We start from the raw sequence: 17,824 nt of genomic DNA on the forward strand, positions 1-17,824 counted from the left end.
TCCCACACCTTGATTTTGGACTTCCAGCCTCCAAAACTGTGAGAGAATAAATGTCTGTTGGTTAAGCCACCCAGTCTGTGATATTTAGTTATGGCAGCCTGAACAAGCTAGCGCAGGGATCTAAGTCAAGAAGGGCAAAAGAAAAAAGCCAAGAGGCTGACATGAACCAAGAAGGATAAGGGCAAAGGCTGTGGACTCAAGGAAGTCGTCATTAGTAAGGTCCACCACATTCTTACAGTTCTTTTGGGGGTTACAAGGCTGGACTATATTTCCTCTGCCCTTTGAAGATAGTGGTGGCCCTCTGTCTGGCTTTGGCCAAAGGAAGGTGAGTGAGGGTGACAGACACTATATCCAGACGGAAACTTTGAGTCCAGTATTTACCTCTCATCTCTGTTTCCCTGGGTTACAGAGTTGGGTGATGGGAAACAGAGCTCCCCATGAACCTGTGAAGGATGTATAATATGGCAGAGAAATGAGCCTTTGTTGCTCAAGCCACTGAAAAGTTGTTTCCGTGGTTTGACCTGACCTATTGTGAATGATACACCCATACCACTGAGCTCCTCCACTCGGGTTTGGGAAAAAGTGGAAAAAAGCCCATGCTGAGGAACTTCAGAAAACACTCCAGGTATGACAAAGATGTCCGCAATGCACCCACCCAGGCTTTGGCATGCCAATCCAAGAGCCTGGCCGAGATAAGTGAGCATGTGACAGCTGAACTCACACAGGGGTTGTTACTCTCTCTATGCTGCTCGCGAGCACAACATTTGCCTATGTGCTAGAGAATATTGTCCACTCTTTACATGTCTCATGATGGAACTGTGATACTCAGCGTTTGTCTGATATTCCAAGTATTTTAGGGAGCTCTTGGGCAGGACTGGGAAGCCCAAACTCCCAGTGTTCTCTGAGCCTCACGAAGGGTGTATGTGCAGGCAAAAATGCTCTCAAACAAGTGGTATAATAAGATTAATGTGAAAGGAATAAGATATAGAAGGATTATAAGAAAAAATAATATATATCAAACTTAAGGGTCCAACTGGTGAATTCAGTTGAAGAAAACACTGGGTCCCAAGCATCCTGGCCTTTGCAGTGAGGAGAATGTGCTGGCTTATGGTTCTTAGAACAACAATGACAACCGAAAGGTCTAGATTTGCATACAGACAGATCTGAATTCAAATATGAGCATGTGGCTACTAGTTCTATGACCATGGACCAGTCAGTCATCTCGATGAGCCTCAGTTCTTTTGTGGGAGAAATGGGGATAATAACATTGATGTCACAAGGCAACTGTGAAGGCAGTTGAAACGATTTGTGTAAAACATCTGCATGCTGCCTGGTTCAATTAGGGTTAGTGTCTTTCCTTTGTCCCTTCCTTCCCTCTGTGCCCCCCTTCTTTCCTTCCTGAGTGAAGAAAGGAACATACGGGGGAGAAGATGGTTCTTGAAGCACAGAACAATGGGCTCCTCTTGTGTTGTGACTCAGTTCTTTCCAAGAAGCTCCACGTTCTGGGGGCGCCTGAGTGGCTCAGTCGGTTGGGCGTCTGACTTTGGCTCAGGGCGTGATCTCGCGGTCCGTGGGTTCGAGCCCCGCGTCGGGCTCTGTGCTCACAGCTCAGAGCCTGGAGCCTGCTTTGAAGTCTGTGTCTCCCCCTCTCCCTCTGCTCTTCCCCTGCTCATGCTTTGTCTCTCTCTCCTTCAAGAACAGAAAAACATTTAAAAAAATAAAAAAAAAAAGAACCTCCATGTTCTATCTTCATCTTTTGGTCTCACATGAACAAGATTTACTCCTGGGGCCTCTTTGATCTGTGGCTAACAGTATATAAGACCATCTTGAGGGTGCCAACCTTCTGGGTTATGTTCCTATTCTCTATTTTTAAAGGAAATAATTTATGAAAATCTCCAGCAATGTGCTGGCACACAACAGTCACCCCATGTGCATGGACTGATGACTCACTCCATGGCACATACATTATCGTTCCATCCCCGTGGCATTTCTTTATCCTCACCCACACACAATGCCATTTCTGCTGCCTTTTCACGTCCGGCACACCACGCAAGTACCCAATCCAAAGTGCCGCATCCAAGACAGAGATGGCCCTAGAGCTCTGTGCTACGTATGAGAGGGAGAAACCTTAACGGAGCAGTGACGTCAGCTCACGCACATGATATCTACTTTGTTTTAAGCTTATTCTTGGAAACGTGGATGTACAAGGATTCTATACACTTCTCTCAAACTTAGAGTGTAAAGGTGATAAATAACATTACATAAACTCACCATCCCCTTTGAAGGCTGACAAAGGCCAAGTCAGAAACGCGTACCTAGTCTCTTGCTCATCACAACGTAACGGCTGCAGTGACAGCAGGCTGGTGAATCAGAGACCCCCCCCCCCACCTTCATGGTCCCCACACAGCTGGCTCTCCCATTCCGTTTCCAGGGCCGTTGGCCTTCATGAGAGACAAGGGGCTACCAAGATGACTTCAGATGCACGTGCCATTTTGATTTACTCTTCGAATTGTTAAAGTTCCTGGGTTACCACTTCCTAATCTGACCAGAGGTATGGAGAGGGGCCCGGCGGGGATAAGACATGAAGCCTTTAGAAAACGGGAACATACAACAGAAAAAAAATCCTTTGTGAAAAAATAAATAGCTGAGGGAAATGTGTTGAAACATTATTTAATGAGTATGATTCCAAATAGCGGTGTGGCTTTTGTTTTGTATCAAATTAGCGTGTCTCAAACATCCCTAGGTCCCTGAGAATTACAGTTGTGGCCTTGTGCTGTTGCAATTTGATTTGATTTATCCACACTGGGTTTTGGAGATCCCCTGTGGCAACAAACTATTAGAAATACTTTTTTTTTCCTCCCTTGCTTTGATGGCTTTGGAAGTGAAATTCTCCTCCATGGATCAGCGGCCATGCTTTTGTACCTGGTCTGTGGGGCATGTTAACTCATATAACAGAGATTTTAAAATGAAAAATGTGGAGTGCTCTGCCTGTTTGTGTTTCTTTAATTCATTCTCCCTTATATTCTTAACGCGATACAGAATTCTTAATTCAGAATGATCATTGTCCATGCATTTATTTATGTATTCATTTAACATTTTTTTAGAGGAGTGCTCATGTGCCAGGCACTGTTCTAGGCACTTGGAAGACAGTGAATTAAGCAGATAGATAATCTCAGCTCTCAGGGACTTACTATCTCCAGGAGGAGAGAGAAAATAAAAATAACTACAAAATGGGAAGTTATATGAAACATTAAAAGATGTAAATATTACAGGAAAGTGGAAAAGTCAGAAGATGGTCAAGGGATCAGGAGTGCCTGGTGAGAGCAGATTCAGTTAAAGAAAGTTTTTTTAATGTTTATTTTATTTTTGAGAGAGAGAGAGAGAGAGACAGAGCATGAGCAGGGGAGGGGCAGAGAGAGAGGGAGACACAGAATCCAAAGCAGGCTCTGGGCCCTGAGCTGTCAGCACAGAGCCCGATGTGGGCCTTGAACTCACAGACTGCAAGATCATCACCTGAGCCAAAGTTGGATGCTTAACCGACTGAGCCCCCTAGGTGCCCCAAGAGCAGTTTAAGTTTAAGTATGACAGTCAGTTAAGACACGGTGTGAAGATTACAGGTGAACAAATATTTGAAACATTTGAGGAGGTTAGCCACATGATTATCAGCGAGAGGTGTGTTCCAGGCAAAAGAGCTAGCCAGTGTAAAAGCTCCACCATAAAAGTGTGTTTGCCATATCCCAGGAACGACAAGGCTAGTGTCATTGGCAAAGAGTAGGTATGAAATAACGGGAATGGAGTCAGAGAAAAGAACTGACCCAAGTGGGTGAGGAAGAAGACCATATAGGTTGGTCCACAGACTTTAACTTGTACTCCATGGAAAATGGCAGGTGACTGGAGTCCTTTGAAAAGACGGGGTTTTGTAAAAATCATCATTATTTTCTGCTCTTGGGTTGGCATCATCACAATTCTTATATATGTCAAAGGTGTCAAACTCATCAGGGTTCAGCCACAAGCTACAAACGAATGTGCTAATGGTTAAAAGTGGTATTGAAGGAATACCCTCCTTTTCTGAAGCAATAGGTTTTCCCCATATTCGTGTGTTCCAAATATGATCAGTGTGTTCCAAATACGATACTAAAGAATTATTTGCTGTTTATTTGGAATTCAAATTTAAATAGCCATCCTGTATTTTTTTCTTCTTCAAAATCTGGCTCCACTATTCAGGGTAACGAAAAAGGCTTGATGACAGTGAATATTCTCTTTATAGGAATGTTACAGCTAAGCAATGAGAAAGGAGTAATAGCATAAAAATACCATGATCTTACAAGTGTTAATGAATTAACAGATATAAGGTGAAGATAATTGATGACTATGAACTTGCTCAAGAAAAGACATAAGACTTAATATGCCTTTTGATATCATTAAAAAGATGATGGTCTTGGGGCACCTGGGTGGCTCAGTCGGTTAAGGGGCCAACTTCGGCTCAGGTCACGATCTCACGGTCCGTGAGTTTGAGCCCCGCGTCGGGCTCTGTGCTGACAGCTCAGAGCCTGGAGCCTGTTTCAGATTCTGTGTCTCCCTCTCTCTGACCCTCCCCTGTTCATGCTCTGTCTCTCTCTGTCTCAAAAATAAATAAAAACCTTAAAAAAATTAAAAAAAAAAGATGATGGTCTTGCCAAACATTTGGGGGCTCTGAACTTTTATTTTTTGGAGTGGGCAAAGTATGTGGCTGAGATAAATCTAGGGCTTACTCAATGTAGGGAATCTAATAAAAATCATTAGCACCAAACTGGGTTCCCAAAGTGCTATGCCCTGAGTGGAAGGATAAATATGAAAAGGAAGTATAAATGAATAGAAAAACCTGTCATGTAAAAGAAGACAGTCATGAAACTTGACTGTCTTCACCTCATTGGCAGGTGGGTAAAGACAAAACAATTTTTTTTTTCCATGAAGAGTCAAAACCAAAATTTAGCCCTCATGTGAGATCGTGACTTGGATTCATATAGTCAAATACATGTGGTCAAAAAACATGTGATCTTTCAAAGCAAACATAAATGTTAAGCTATGCTTCCAGCAGGTAAGGCTCCAAGAAATATGAGGAGCTCATAACAAAAAATCAGAAGACACACAAGTAAATACACCACCACGAGGCAAAGCTATCAAAAACAGCAGACTGTAGAATTAATTATTAGTATACAATCACACACACACATGCATGCACACACACACACACACACACACACACAGAGAAACCATCCATTTTTAACGTTAATATAAATGAAGACATGAAAAAGGAACAAAGGACTATAACATAGCAGTAAAATAGGTTTTAGAAATAATGAGGCAGAATTTCCAGGTATGACAATAAAGATAACATTAAAAGCAGAACTGATAATATCAAACAGCAGATTTGACACCATTGAAGAGAAAATTAGCAAACTGGAAGATAATTCCAGTGAAATCATCCAGAATGTAGAGATTAAAAATGTGAAAGAGGTATTAAGATATAGAGAAGGGGGTATAAGAAGATACATAGTATTTTTGAGTTCCAGAAGGAGATAATAAACAGAATGGGGGAGAGGACAACATTCAATGACATAATGGCTAAATATTTTTTGTAATCATGGAAAGAAAACAAACTCCAGATTTGGGTAGCCCAGTGAAATCCAAGTAGAAGAGAGAAGGAGTATGGACTTAAATATATTGTAATGAAACCACAAAACATAACAGTCAAAGAGACCCACCTATATGCTTGTTATAAGAGACATAATTGAACTATAAGGGCATGGAATGCTGAAATTAAAATAAATGAAACGATAGGCCATGAAACTACTAATGGAAAGAAAACTGGTATGTTTACGTAAAAATAAACCAAAATAACATTTAAGTCAAGAAGCATTGCTGGAGACTTTTCATAAAGCTAAAAAGATCAATTTAAGAGGAAGATATGAAAACCTAATAGCCTGTATTTAATACCATTGTTTCAAATTACATAAAGAAAAAGTTGACAGAAGTCGATGAAAAGCAGCCCCCAAGGTCATTACTCAAAGCCTTTCTTCATATATGCTAAGTAAGCTCCCTTGACTTTAGAAAAAGCACCAAGGCTGAAAGAGAATAGTCGGTACTTGATATGAGATGCTTGTGTACATGAAAAATGTCCAGCACAAATACAGCTAAAACCAGAGATGAACTCAGGGGATGTGGGACAGGACACAGAAAGTTTGCTCAGCTCATTAAAGAAAGTACAAATGGATATTTTTTAGGCAAAAGGAAAAGGGTATCATATGGAAATGTGGAGATGCAGGAAAGAATGAAGAACAAAAGAAAGGATAAATATACACTTCAATCTTAATGAAATATTGGCTTTACAAGTCAGTAACGGTGATGATGAGGAGGACGTTTTATGAGGGCTAAACTACATACAGACAAACAGCCAATATAGTACATAAACTGGGATGAAGTGAATGGGGTTAAAGTGTTCTAAGTCTCTTGAATGGTTAGGATCAGATAAAAATGTTAACTTATACTAGACTATAATCATCCAAGAGCATTTGTTTAAATCTTCAAGGCAACGATGGAAACAGTAGTAAAGTCGGGCACATGGGTGGCTCAGTCGGTTAAGCGTTCAACTTTAGCTCACGTCGTGATCTCATGGTTCATGTGTTTGAGCCCCGCCTTGGGCTCTGTGATGACAGCTCGGAGCCTGGGGGCCTGCTTCGGATTCTGTGTCTCCCTCTCTCTCTGCCCCTCCTCCATTCACGTTCTGTCTGTCTCTGTCTCTCAAAAATGAATAAACGTTAAAAAAATAAAATAAATCAAACAGTAGGAAAATCATGTAAAACTAGAAAGATGTTAAAGGCGGTAATAGGATAATAAAATAACACTTAATCCAGAGGTGAAAGAAAAAAAAGAAATATAGAACATATGAGACAAATTGCAACAAAGATAAGATGATAAATACAAAATCAAACATATAAACTTTCCTTAAATGAAGATTAGACTGAATACTTCAGCTGAAAAGAAAAAAATTCGGACTACATTGAAACACAATCATATGCTGCCTAAAAGAAATACATTAAAGTTGGAATTCAGGAAAGAAAGAGATGGACAAATATTTATCCAAATCTTAATCAAAAGGAAGCTGGTGGGGCCCCAGGGTGGTTCAGTCAGTTAACCATCTGACTCTTAATTTTGGCTCAGGTCATGATCGCATGGTTTGTGAGTTCCAGCCCCACCTCAGGCTCTGTGCTGATGGTGCAGAGCCTTCTTGGGATTCTCTCTCTTTCCCTCCTTGTGTCCTTCCTCCAAGCTCTCTCTCTCCCTCTCTCTCTCTCTGTCTCTCAAAATAAGTAAATAAACTTTTAAAAAAAAGCAAGCTGGTGCGACAGTGCTAACATCAGACAATATGGATCTTAGGGAACAAATATTTTTTAGAAACTTTTAATTTTTATTATTTTTTTTTTAATTTTTTTTAACGCTTATTTATTTTTGATACAGAGAGAGACAGAGCATGAATGGGGGAGGGCCAGAGAGAGGGAGACACAGAATCTGAAACAGGCTCCAGGCTCTGAGCTGTCAGCACAGAGCCCGACCCGGGGCTTGAACTCACGGACCGCGAGATCATGACCTGAGCCGAAGTCAGCGGCTTAACTGACTGAGCCACCCAGGCGCCCCTTTTAGAAACTTTTTAAATGTTTATTTATTTTTGAGAGAGAGGAGAGACAGAGTGAGAGCAGGGGAGGGGCAGAGAGAGGGGGAGACAGAATCCGAAGCAGGCTCCAGACTCTGAGCTGTCAGCAGAGAACCTGATGTTGGGCTTGAACCCATGAACTGTGAGATCATGACCCGAGCTGAAGTCAGACACTTAACCGACTGAGTCACCCAGGCGCCCCAGGGAGCAAATATTTTTAAAGATCAATAGTGATATTTTATAGTAGTGAAAGTTTTAATTTACTAGGAAGACTTACACATTCTAAATTTGTATGCTTGTAATGACAGGGTTTCAAAATACAGTAAGCATGTTCATTAAGCACAGCTAAAAAGATAAACATAACAATTTATAATCATTTTTAGAGACTTTAACACTATTCTCTCAGTAATTGGTAAAACAAACAAACAAAGCCCATTACCGTAAATAAAGGATATATGAACAGTGTGATTATCATACAAAATCTGACTTATGTACATAATATACTTCAAGCAGTAACTGCAAAATGCATAGTGTTTTCAAGAGCAGAGAGAATATTTACCAATAAACAATGCTGAGCCATGAAAACAAGCCTCAACAATAAGGAACTGAATTTCTCCAGAGTATTTTACCTTGTCACACTGGAAATAAGCTACAAATCAGTAATCAAAAGAATATATCAAATTTTGCAAATGAACAAATATACTTAAAATAACCCATGGGTCAAAGTTGAAATCACATTGGGGTTAGAAAACATTTTGAGCAAAATGACAGAAAAAAAATGTTGATAGATGTTGATAGATCCTCACATAAAGGGAAATTTATGGCCCTTTTGCACACATATTTTTTTTAAAAGACTGAAAATCAATTATCGAAGTAGCTAACTAAAGAATGTAGAAAAATATTTGCAAATCAAATCCAGTAAAAAGCAAAAAGAAGAAAATTATAAAGATAACACAATACAAAACAATGATACAATAAAACAGGTCTACAAAGGCTAACAGTGGTGCTTTGAAAAAGCTAACATGATAGTAACTCCTGTCAAGAAAAATCAAGAAAAATAGAGAGACAAGGCACAAATAATCAGCTGCCATGAATAAAAAAGAGAATATCACTATTGCAGATGCTATAGACATTAAAAAGTTCATCAGAGGAAAATGTAAACTACATTAGAGAATACAATAAATTATATTCCAATATATTTGAGCATTTTGATTAAATGGATACACTGCTAAAATGAACATCTACATGGTCTGTTATCTGTTGAAGACATTGAATCAGTCATTTCATATCATCCCACAAAGAAAATTACAAGACCAGATGGCCTCGCTGGACTATTTCACCAAAAACTTACCTGAGAAATAGTACACAAACTCTTTCAGAAAATAAGAAAAAAAAAAGGGGGGGGGAGCAGTTCCTAAACCTTCAATAAGGCCGACTTAAGCATGATACCAAATCCTAAAAGAACACTATAATTAAAAAAATAATATTGCAGTCTCTCTTGCGAACCAGTACCTAAATATACTTAAAAATATTAACAAGTCCAGCAAACATATATAAAAGATAGATAAAAACCAAGTTTAGTGAATTCTATGAGTGCAAAATTGGTTTGACATTTGAAATGAATGCAATCACATATGTTAATTAAAAAAGAGGAGAAATTATGTGATCATTAACCGATACAGAAATCAACTGGCAAAATTCAGCATATAATTCATGATAAAAACCAATGAAGCACATAAAAGAAGAGAACTTTCTCAACCTATTAAAAGTCACTTGCAAAAAGCAAGAATTATCATTATGCCAAAGAGTGAGATGTCGAGAGCTTTCTTCCTGAAATTAAGAAGAGAGCAGGATATCCCTTTATTAACATCTCTACTCACCGCCGGACTAGAGGACCTAGCCAGTTCCATAAGGGTAGACAATAAAACAGAAATTATAAAGTTTGAAAAGAAAAACTAAACCCGTCATTCACTGATGATACGGTGGGATGTGCAGAAAGTCTACGAGAACCTAAGCGTGAACAATTTGAATTGCTAAGCGAAATTTTCAAGGTTGCTAGATTCAGATTTGACATTGAAAACCGATTCTGTTTCAAAGTCATTGTCGATAAATTCTAAATAAAGCATACCTTTTCAATGTAGAGTACAGTTTATAGTGACATCCAAAATATCAAATAAATGCAAACAGAGCTATCAGGATATATGCATAACTACATAGAAAATACAAAACATTATTAAGATCATCTAATAAGAGAAGGAATATGCTATACTCATGAAATTAAAGACTCAGTATTGTAAAGATGTTTTTCTCCCTAACCTGATGTAAAGATTCAGTGTGATCTTTATCAAAATCCCAGCGGGCTGCTTTTCATGTGGAAATTGGCAAGCTGATGCTAAGAGTTATATGAAACTAAGAAGTGCCAAGAATAGCAAAGAAGAACAAAATACGAAGGCTCGCCCTACTGGCTATCAAGAATTATTAGAAGCTACAGTGATTAAGAGAAATGGAACAATTAAGAGCAGACTGAATTTCTAGATGATGACAGGGAATTGTTGTTAATTTTTTAAGTGTTTCTATCATTATTAGTACCGTTCGTCAAATACTACCCATTTTCGATGCTTTTCTTGGGCACATGGTGAGTAATGTTTTACTTTCTGGTTTTTTTGAATTTGGGTATGGCCCTATGACTTTCTTTGACCCCTGTAATGAAAACGTGTGTCACGTTTTAAGAATTAGGGCCTGAGTTTTCAATCTTTACTGAGACAACAGTTCGTACTTAGACATGGGACATTGCCATGACAGAAGCCTGTAATTTTGGTGGCTGTTTGGCTGTTAGCAGAAACTTTCTTCGAGAGGTGAAAGATGGTGAGATGTGTAATGCAATGGTAGAATTTTTACTGAAACTGTTGCCCTTTAAAACTTGGGGAAAAATCACGTAATGAATGAAGCTATAGCTTTAGTGGAGGGGTTTGGAAAGAGTAGTTTGTGATGGCTACTGTCGCCTGTATTTGGCAAGTTATTATAAGAAAGGTACAAGCTCAGAAAAGAGGCAGCCAGTTGACAAGCAGGAATAAAACTGAATAGAGGTATTTCAGAGACTGTAGGGCAGAAAGAAACAAGGTCTTTTTTTTCACCTTGAACGGTAGAAGGTAAAACATAGAGTGGAAAATGGTCAATTAAACCTCATTCTTTTAACAAGAGACAGATCAATGGGTTAAGGTGCATAAGAGTAAAAATCCAATGAGGGAGTGGCATCCACTTAACCTTGTGTCTGGACAAAATGTCTCAGGTTAATGATACTAAATTTGTGCCTCTCCCATTAAGTCTTGTAAGTTCATGGTACCTTGCATTAAAAGAGAGTAAGCCTGGGGCTCCTGGGTGGCTCAGTCGGTTAAGCGTCCAACTTCGGCTCAGGTCATGATCTCGCGGTCCGTGAGTTCGAGCTCCGCGTCGGGCTCTGTGCTGACAGCTCAGGGCCTGGAGCCTGTTTCAGATTGTGTCTCCCTCTCTCTCTCTCTCTCTGACCCTCCCCCGTTCATGCTCTGTCTCTCTGTGTCTCAAAAATAAATAAACATTAAAAAAAATTTTTTTTAAATAAAAGAGAGTAAGACCTAGTGGTGAAAAAAATATATATAACGAATACCTATCAATCTATCTATCCATCCATCTACCTGTCTATTCCAGGGGTGTGGCTATTGGCACATGAAATTGATTGGAATCAAGAGAGTAAAAACTCTACTAGGTTGTGAGTTACACTGTTACCCAAATGTTGGATTATTTAATGCCCAAGACAACCCTTGGGTACCCAAATCCCTTGACTGAGCAAGACGTTTAACACCTAGAAGCGCTGAATCTCCAGTGCCTACTTCAAATGTAGTCAGGGAAGATAATGGAAAAGAAAGAACTTTCTAGAGTGAAGAGCCCAGGGCCAAAAGGAGACATATATTACGTATCTCATTTATTTTTAAGTTCAGCAAAGTGAAAGAGCTAGGCTTCTTGTTGATACCTTGGACAAAGGACCAGTTTCCCTTTACCCGAGATATGGGTGGAACCATTACCAACAACATCCCAAGAGATATTAGCGTTTAACCCTCTGGAGGAGGAGTCCATCAGAAGTTTGTTTTCTTTTTCCAAACTCGGGCTATTGCTTCTCCCGCACTTTCTCAGTCGGAGAAGGGTTACAAGCATTTCCAAGGATGTCACACTTTGCTATTTTCATAAGTACAAGTAAATGTGCATGAAGGTGCCTGTGGCTTTTATCATTGCTTCAATCCTCATGTTCGGGTCTTTTCCATTTTTTATTCGTGTCTCCTCAGGCTGAAGCAGACAAGCTAATTTAGCATAACATGCCAGCTAAGTAGTATGAAGAACCAGGAATATTAGCAAGAAAGCTCACTGTGTTCTTCATTTACTGGCTTAGGGAAAAGTCAGTTATTATTTATTTAATTAATTAATTAATTAATTTATTTATTTATTTGAGAGGCAGGTTCTTAAGGGTTGAGAAAAGGATTAACACAAAGAAGGTAAAACATTCAATGAGAGCTTGGAACCTTGGAAGCCACTGCCATCTCTCTATGATTTTGATTTTTTTTAATGTTTACTTATTGACTTCCAGAGAAAGAGACGCAGCGTGAGCAGGGGACGGGCAGAGAGGGAGGGAGACACAGAATCCGAAGCAGGCGCCAGGCTCGGAGCTGTCAGCACAGAGCCCGACACGGAGGGGTGAGGCGGGTGGGGGAGGGGGGGCTCGAACTCACGAACCATGAGATCGTGACGTGGGCCGGGGTCAGACGCTCAACCCACTGAGCCACCCAGGTGCCCCATCTGTGATTTTGAAGCAAGATGAGGAAAATGGAAGTATCCAGGTCAGAATCCAGCATGCCAGCAGACTTAGATTTTCTGTATTTTCTGCATTGGACATCTTGCTCTAATGTAGAAGAAAAGGCAAGAAAATGAAGATGCTAAATGGAAGCCCAGGACTGAGAAACACTAGCAGCAAACATCTGTCTCAAACATTGTCAGTGTTTCTTTGGCGCCGTAAATCGGATGTGGTTGCAAAGACCTGTTTTGCCTCCAAGTTATTAACTTCATGCAGGTGAAAGGAGATTCCTGCAATTAGTATGCTCGCTGCTGTGGCAGCTAACTCAGAAGGAAAGAAAGAAAGAAAGAAAAAAAAAAAACGTGGTTTGAAAATTATGCCTTTGAGGCTCTGGCTTGGGCTTTCCATAATTGGATACAAATACGAAGCCCTGGAAGGGAATTACTGTGAGATTTAGCATGGGATTATTTAATCACGGATTTAAAAAGGCAGAATTCTGTGGGTGCCAAGAAACCGCAGGATTGCAAAGCATAGTTGTGGTTGTGGAAGAATGAGCTGCCACCTGTACGTCTGCACCTGGTTATCACAAGAGGAGAGTTTGTTTTGCCATTGGTCTGTCCATTGCCCTCCTCAGGACGTTATCTGGCATCTGTGAATGTTACCTTATTTGGAAATAGAGTCTTTGAAGATACCAGCAAGATGTAGGTCGTAGTGACACAGGGTGGGCAGTTAATCCAACCTGGCTGGTAACTTTATAAGAAAAGGGAAAGAGAGACAAACATGGACACTCAAGGAGAGGAAACTGGCAAATGAAGACGCAAGCACACGGAGGGAAGGGTAGCTTGTGAAGATGAACACAGAGATGGGAATGAGACGGTTATAAACCAGTGAGTGCCAAGGAGAGTCGTCAACATCAGAAGTCCGTAATGTTGGAAATCTTGTTTTCTATTCTTTTTAAATAAAATGGTTTAAAACATTTTATTTATTTTTGAGAGACAGAGAGAGACAGAGCACAAGCGGGGTAGGGGCAGAGAGCGAGGGAGACACAGAATCTGAAGCAGGCTCCGGGCTCTGAGCTGTCAGCACAGAGCCTGCTGCAGGGCTTGAACCCCTGAACCATGAGATCATGACCTGAGCCGAAGTCGGACGCTTAACCGACTGAGCCACCCAGGTGTCCCGGAAGTATTGTTTTCTGGAGACTTTAGAGGAAGCGTGATCCTGCTGACACCATGATTTTAAACTTTCAGCTTCTAGAACTGTGACACGATACATTTTTGTTCTTTTGAGCCATCAGGTTTGTGGTCCTTCCTTACAGCCCTAGAAAACTAATATACTATGCGGCATGCTGGATACTGGATGTACTGAAATGAACACATTTCCAATCCTGTGTTTCAGGAACTCCCAGCCAAGTGCCTGGGCTACGAACCAAGATTTCAATATCTGAGATGAGAGCTGTATCGAGATATTAATTGGTACTAGGGAGGCTCAAAGGAGGGGCACGAGAAAGCTTTTCAGGGAGATGCTTTTTGAGTTGCAGCTCAAAAGACGGTGAGGCATTTGCCAGATAAATCACAGGATATAATGCCTTTACTGCAGGAAATATCATGCCGGAGAGAGCTGGTGGGAGGCGCAGGTCAATTCAAGAAGGAGTCGCCACCTTGAATGGGATACCCTTGGGCGGCAATAACAGTGAACATGTTCCTCTTCTTTGATGATGATGTCAACGGAGATGATGATATCTTATCACCCTTTGCGGAGGTTCCCTTAGGGCAACTGTTCTTACATCACGCATTGTCTTATTTAACTGTCTCAGCAGATCTACACAGGAACTATTAGCATCTGCATTATACCAATGGAAAAACTGACCCCCGAAGAGTTGAAATAACTGCCGTAAAGGCCCCACAGCTAGTAATTAGAAGCAGCTCTTGAGATGCCCTTCATACTCCATGGTGTATGTCTTTCCAAGATCACAGGCTTGAATAAAGAAGTCACGGAGCTCTGAGTTGGGTTTATGTTCTCCAGCTGATGGTAGATTTCGCTTTGCACATGAACTGCCCCACCCTTTGAAATTAAGTTCTGCTCTACAGGGGCCCTCTCCACGGTCACCTCTAACTCTCCGTTCCTTCAATCGTATTCATCCATTCAGCACGCGTGTAGGCACCGTGGTAGAAGCTGCGTGTCAGGCGACCCTGTGTATGCAGTTTCTTTTACCACGTTAGCCATTTGGCTGATTTCTATTTTTTCCTGTGGGGTGGACTCTGTCTTTGAATTCCAGTTGTTAAGAAGCACTGGATGTCAACCAGATGAGCTCCCCCCGCTGAAATCGATCGGCCAGCTGCATGAAATAAAGGACAATCGTTCTGCTGTAAATAGGCCAGCAAATGCCTTTTATTTTCTGTTTTGCTTAGCACTTAGCACTTTGAATGAATATCGGTAGCTTATATATATCTCCGAGATTCAGATCCCTTTTTGGGACTATCTAGCTAGTCATAAACGTGTAAGGTGTCAGAACGACCACAGTATCCCTTCCTCTCTTCCAGTTTTCAAAGGATTAAAAGGTAATTGACAAACTGTCACAGCCAAGCCGAGACTAGAGACATGATGACTAACATAATGTGGATGAGATCCTGGAACAAAAAAGGGCATTAGGTAAAAACTGAGGAAATCTGAAGCAAGTATGGACTTTAGTTAAAATAATGCACCAATATCGATTCCTTTATTACGACAAATATACCACACTGATGTAAGATGTTAAAAACGTGGGAAACTGGCTGTAAGCTATGTGGGAATGATCTGTCCCCTCTTTGCAATTTTTCTATAAATCTAAAGCCATTTTAAAATTAGGAAGAATTTAAACACGATTTCCGTAACAGCTGTTTAAATTTCTATCTGGATAGTTCCCTCTCTGCTCCTTAATTTGAATTCTTCTGGACTGCCTTCAGACATGTTTCTGTGTTGTAAAAAGAGCTGCCTTAGATGGCTTGCAAGAGCTTGGGCCAGAAGCAGCTGAATTTTTGTCTGTGAGGCATCTCTGTCAAAGATGAGAAAGTGGTAGACAGAAACAAATGAGGAAGGGACCTGTCCAGGACTCTCGGGAAAGGTAAAAAGTATGCAAGATTCCTGCCAAGAAGCCTTGAGGAAAATTCCTCCCTGAACTGAAATTTATTGACTAACATAACTCAATCTATGTCGGAGATGATATTAAAAGCCTTATCACATGGCACGTCTATCACAAAAGCCCCAATGACTATTTTGGGGGTGAAGCAAGTCAGAGCAAAAAACTTCTTTCCCATTGCTTTTTAAACTGAAGGTTGTTTTTATTTTCCCATGTAAGAGTGACGCAGACTTATTTTAGAAAATGTAACATTAAAGACATTCGAAAAAAAATCCATCTTTTCTTTCCATCTGGGGGTGGGGGGAACGACTACTGTTTTGACGTATTCATTCCAAATAAGTGTTAAATAAATGTTACTTTCCAGAATTCTTGGCTAATTTACCAGAAAATGCAAATGATGAAAGCTTTTTTTAAAAGCCTTTTCTGAGCTTTTTTCTAATAATAGACTATCTTATTTTATTAAAAAATCAGAGACTCATAACCAGTAAAGAAATCGAATCAGTAATCAAAAATCTCCCAAAAAACAAGAGTGCAGGGCCACGTCGCTTTCCAGGGGAATTCTACCAAACATTTAAGGAAGAGTTAACACCTATTCTCTTGAAGCTGTTCCAAAAAATAGAAATGGAAGGAAAACTTCCAAACTCTTTCTATGAAGCCAGCATTACCTTAATTCCAAAACCAGACAGAGACCCCGCTAAAAAGGAGAACTATAGACCATTTTCCCTGATGAACATGGATGCAAAAATCTTCAACAAGATGTTAGCCAACCAGATCCAACAATACATTAAAAAAATTATTCACCACAACCAAGTGAGATTTATACCTGGGACGCAGGGCTGGTTCAATATCCACAAAACAATCATTGTGATCCATCACGTCAATAAAAGAAAGGACAAGAACCGTATGATCCTCTCAATGGATGCAGAGAAAGCATTTGACAAAATACAGCATCCTTTCTTAATAAAAACCCTCAAGAAAGTGGGGATACAAGCATCATAACTTGAGATCATAAAAACCATATATGAACGACCCAACGCTAATATCACCCTCAATGGGGAAAAACTGAGAGCTTTCCTCCTTAGGACAGGAACAAGACAGGGATGTCCACTCTCGCCACTGTTATTCAACATAGTATTGGAAGTCTTAGCCTCAGCAATCAGACAACAAAGAAATAAAAGGCATCCAGATCGGCCAGGAGGAGGTCAAACTTTCACTTTTCACAGATGACATGATACTCTATATGGAAAACCCAAAAGACTCCACGAAAAAACTGCTAGGACTGATCCATGAATTCAGCAAGTTGCAGGATATAAAGTCAATGCACAGAAATAATTTGCATTCCTATACACCAACAATGAAGCGACAGAAAGAGAAATCAAGGAATCAATCCCATTTATAATTGCACCAAAACCCATAAAACACCTAGGGATAAATCTCACCAAAGAGGTGAAAAATCTATACACTGAAAACTATAGAAAGCTTATGAAAGAAATAGAAGAAGACACACAAAAAATGGAAAAATATTCCATGATCCTAAATAGGAAGAGCAAATATTGTTAAAATGTCAATACACCCAAAGTAATCTACATATTCAATGCAATAACTATCAAAATAACACCAGCATTCTTCAAGAGCTAGAACAAAGAATCATAAAATTTGTATGGAACCAGAAAAGACTCCGAATAGCCAAAACAATCTTGAAAAAGAAAACCAAAGCAGGAGGCATCACAATCCCGGACTTCAAGCTGTATTACAAAGCTGTAATCGTTAGGACAGTATGGTATTGGCACAAGAACAGACACTCAGATCAGTGGAACAGAATAGAGAACCAAGAAATGGACCCATAAATGTATGGTCAACTAGTCTTTGACGAAGCAGGGAAGAATATCCAGTGGAATAAAGACAGTCTCTTCAGCAAGTGGTGCTGGGAAAACTGGACAGTGACATGCGGAAGAATGAACCTGGATCATTTTCTTACACCATACACAAAAATAAATTCAAAATGGATGAAAGACCTAAATGTAAGACAGGAAGTCATCAAAATCCTCGAGGAGAAAGCAGGCAAAAACATCTTTGACGTTGGCCACAGCAACTTCTTACTCAACACATCTCCAGAGGCAAGGGAAACAAAAGCAAAAATGAGCTACTGGGACCTGATCAAAATAAAACGCTTCTGCACAGTGAAGGAAACAATCAGCAA

The 17,824-nt window shown here is 40.1% G+C and overlaps 1 non-coding gene across 1 annotated transcript; it reads left to right on the forward strand.

Annotated features, from left to right (window-relative positions):
- Nucleotides 1–1,510: 1,510 nt before the first annotated feature.
- Nucleotides 1,511–1,595, forward strand: TRNAQ-UUG. The gene has a single exon. It is a non-coding gene; the product is annotated as a tRNA-Gln (tRNA).
- Nucleotides 1,596–17,824: the final 16,229 nt, after the last annotated feature.

Source organism: Panthera tigris, chromosome B3 (assembly GCF_018350195.1).
Source record: "Panthera tigris isolate Pti1 chromosome B3, P.tigris_Pti1_mat1.1, whole genome shotgun sequence".
Taxonomy (NCBI): Eukaryota; Metazoa; Chordata; class Mammalia; order Carnivora; family Felidae; genus Panthera; species Panthera tigris.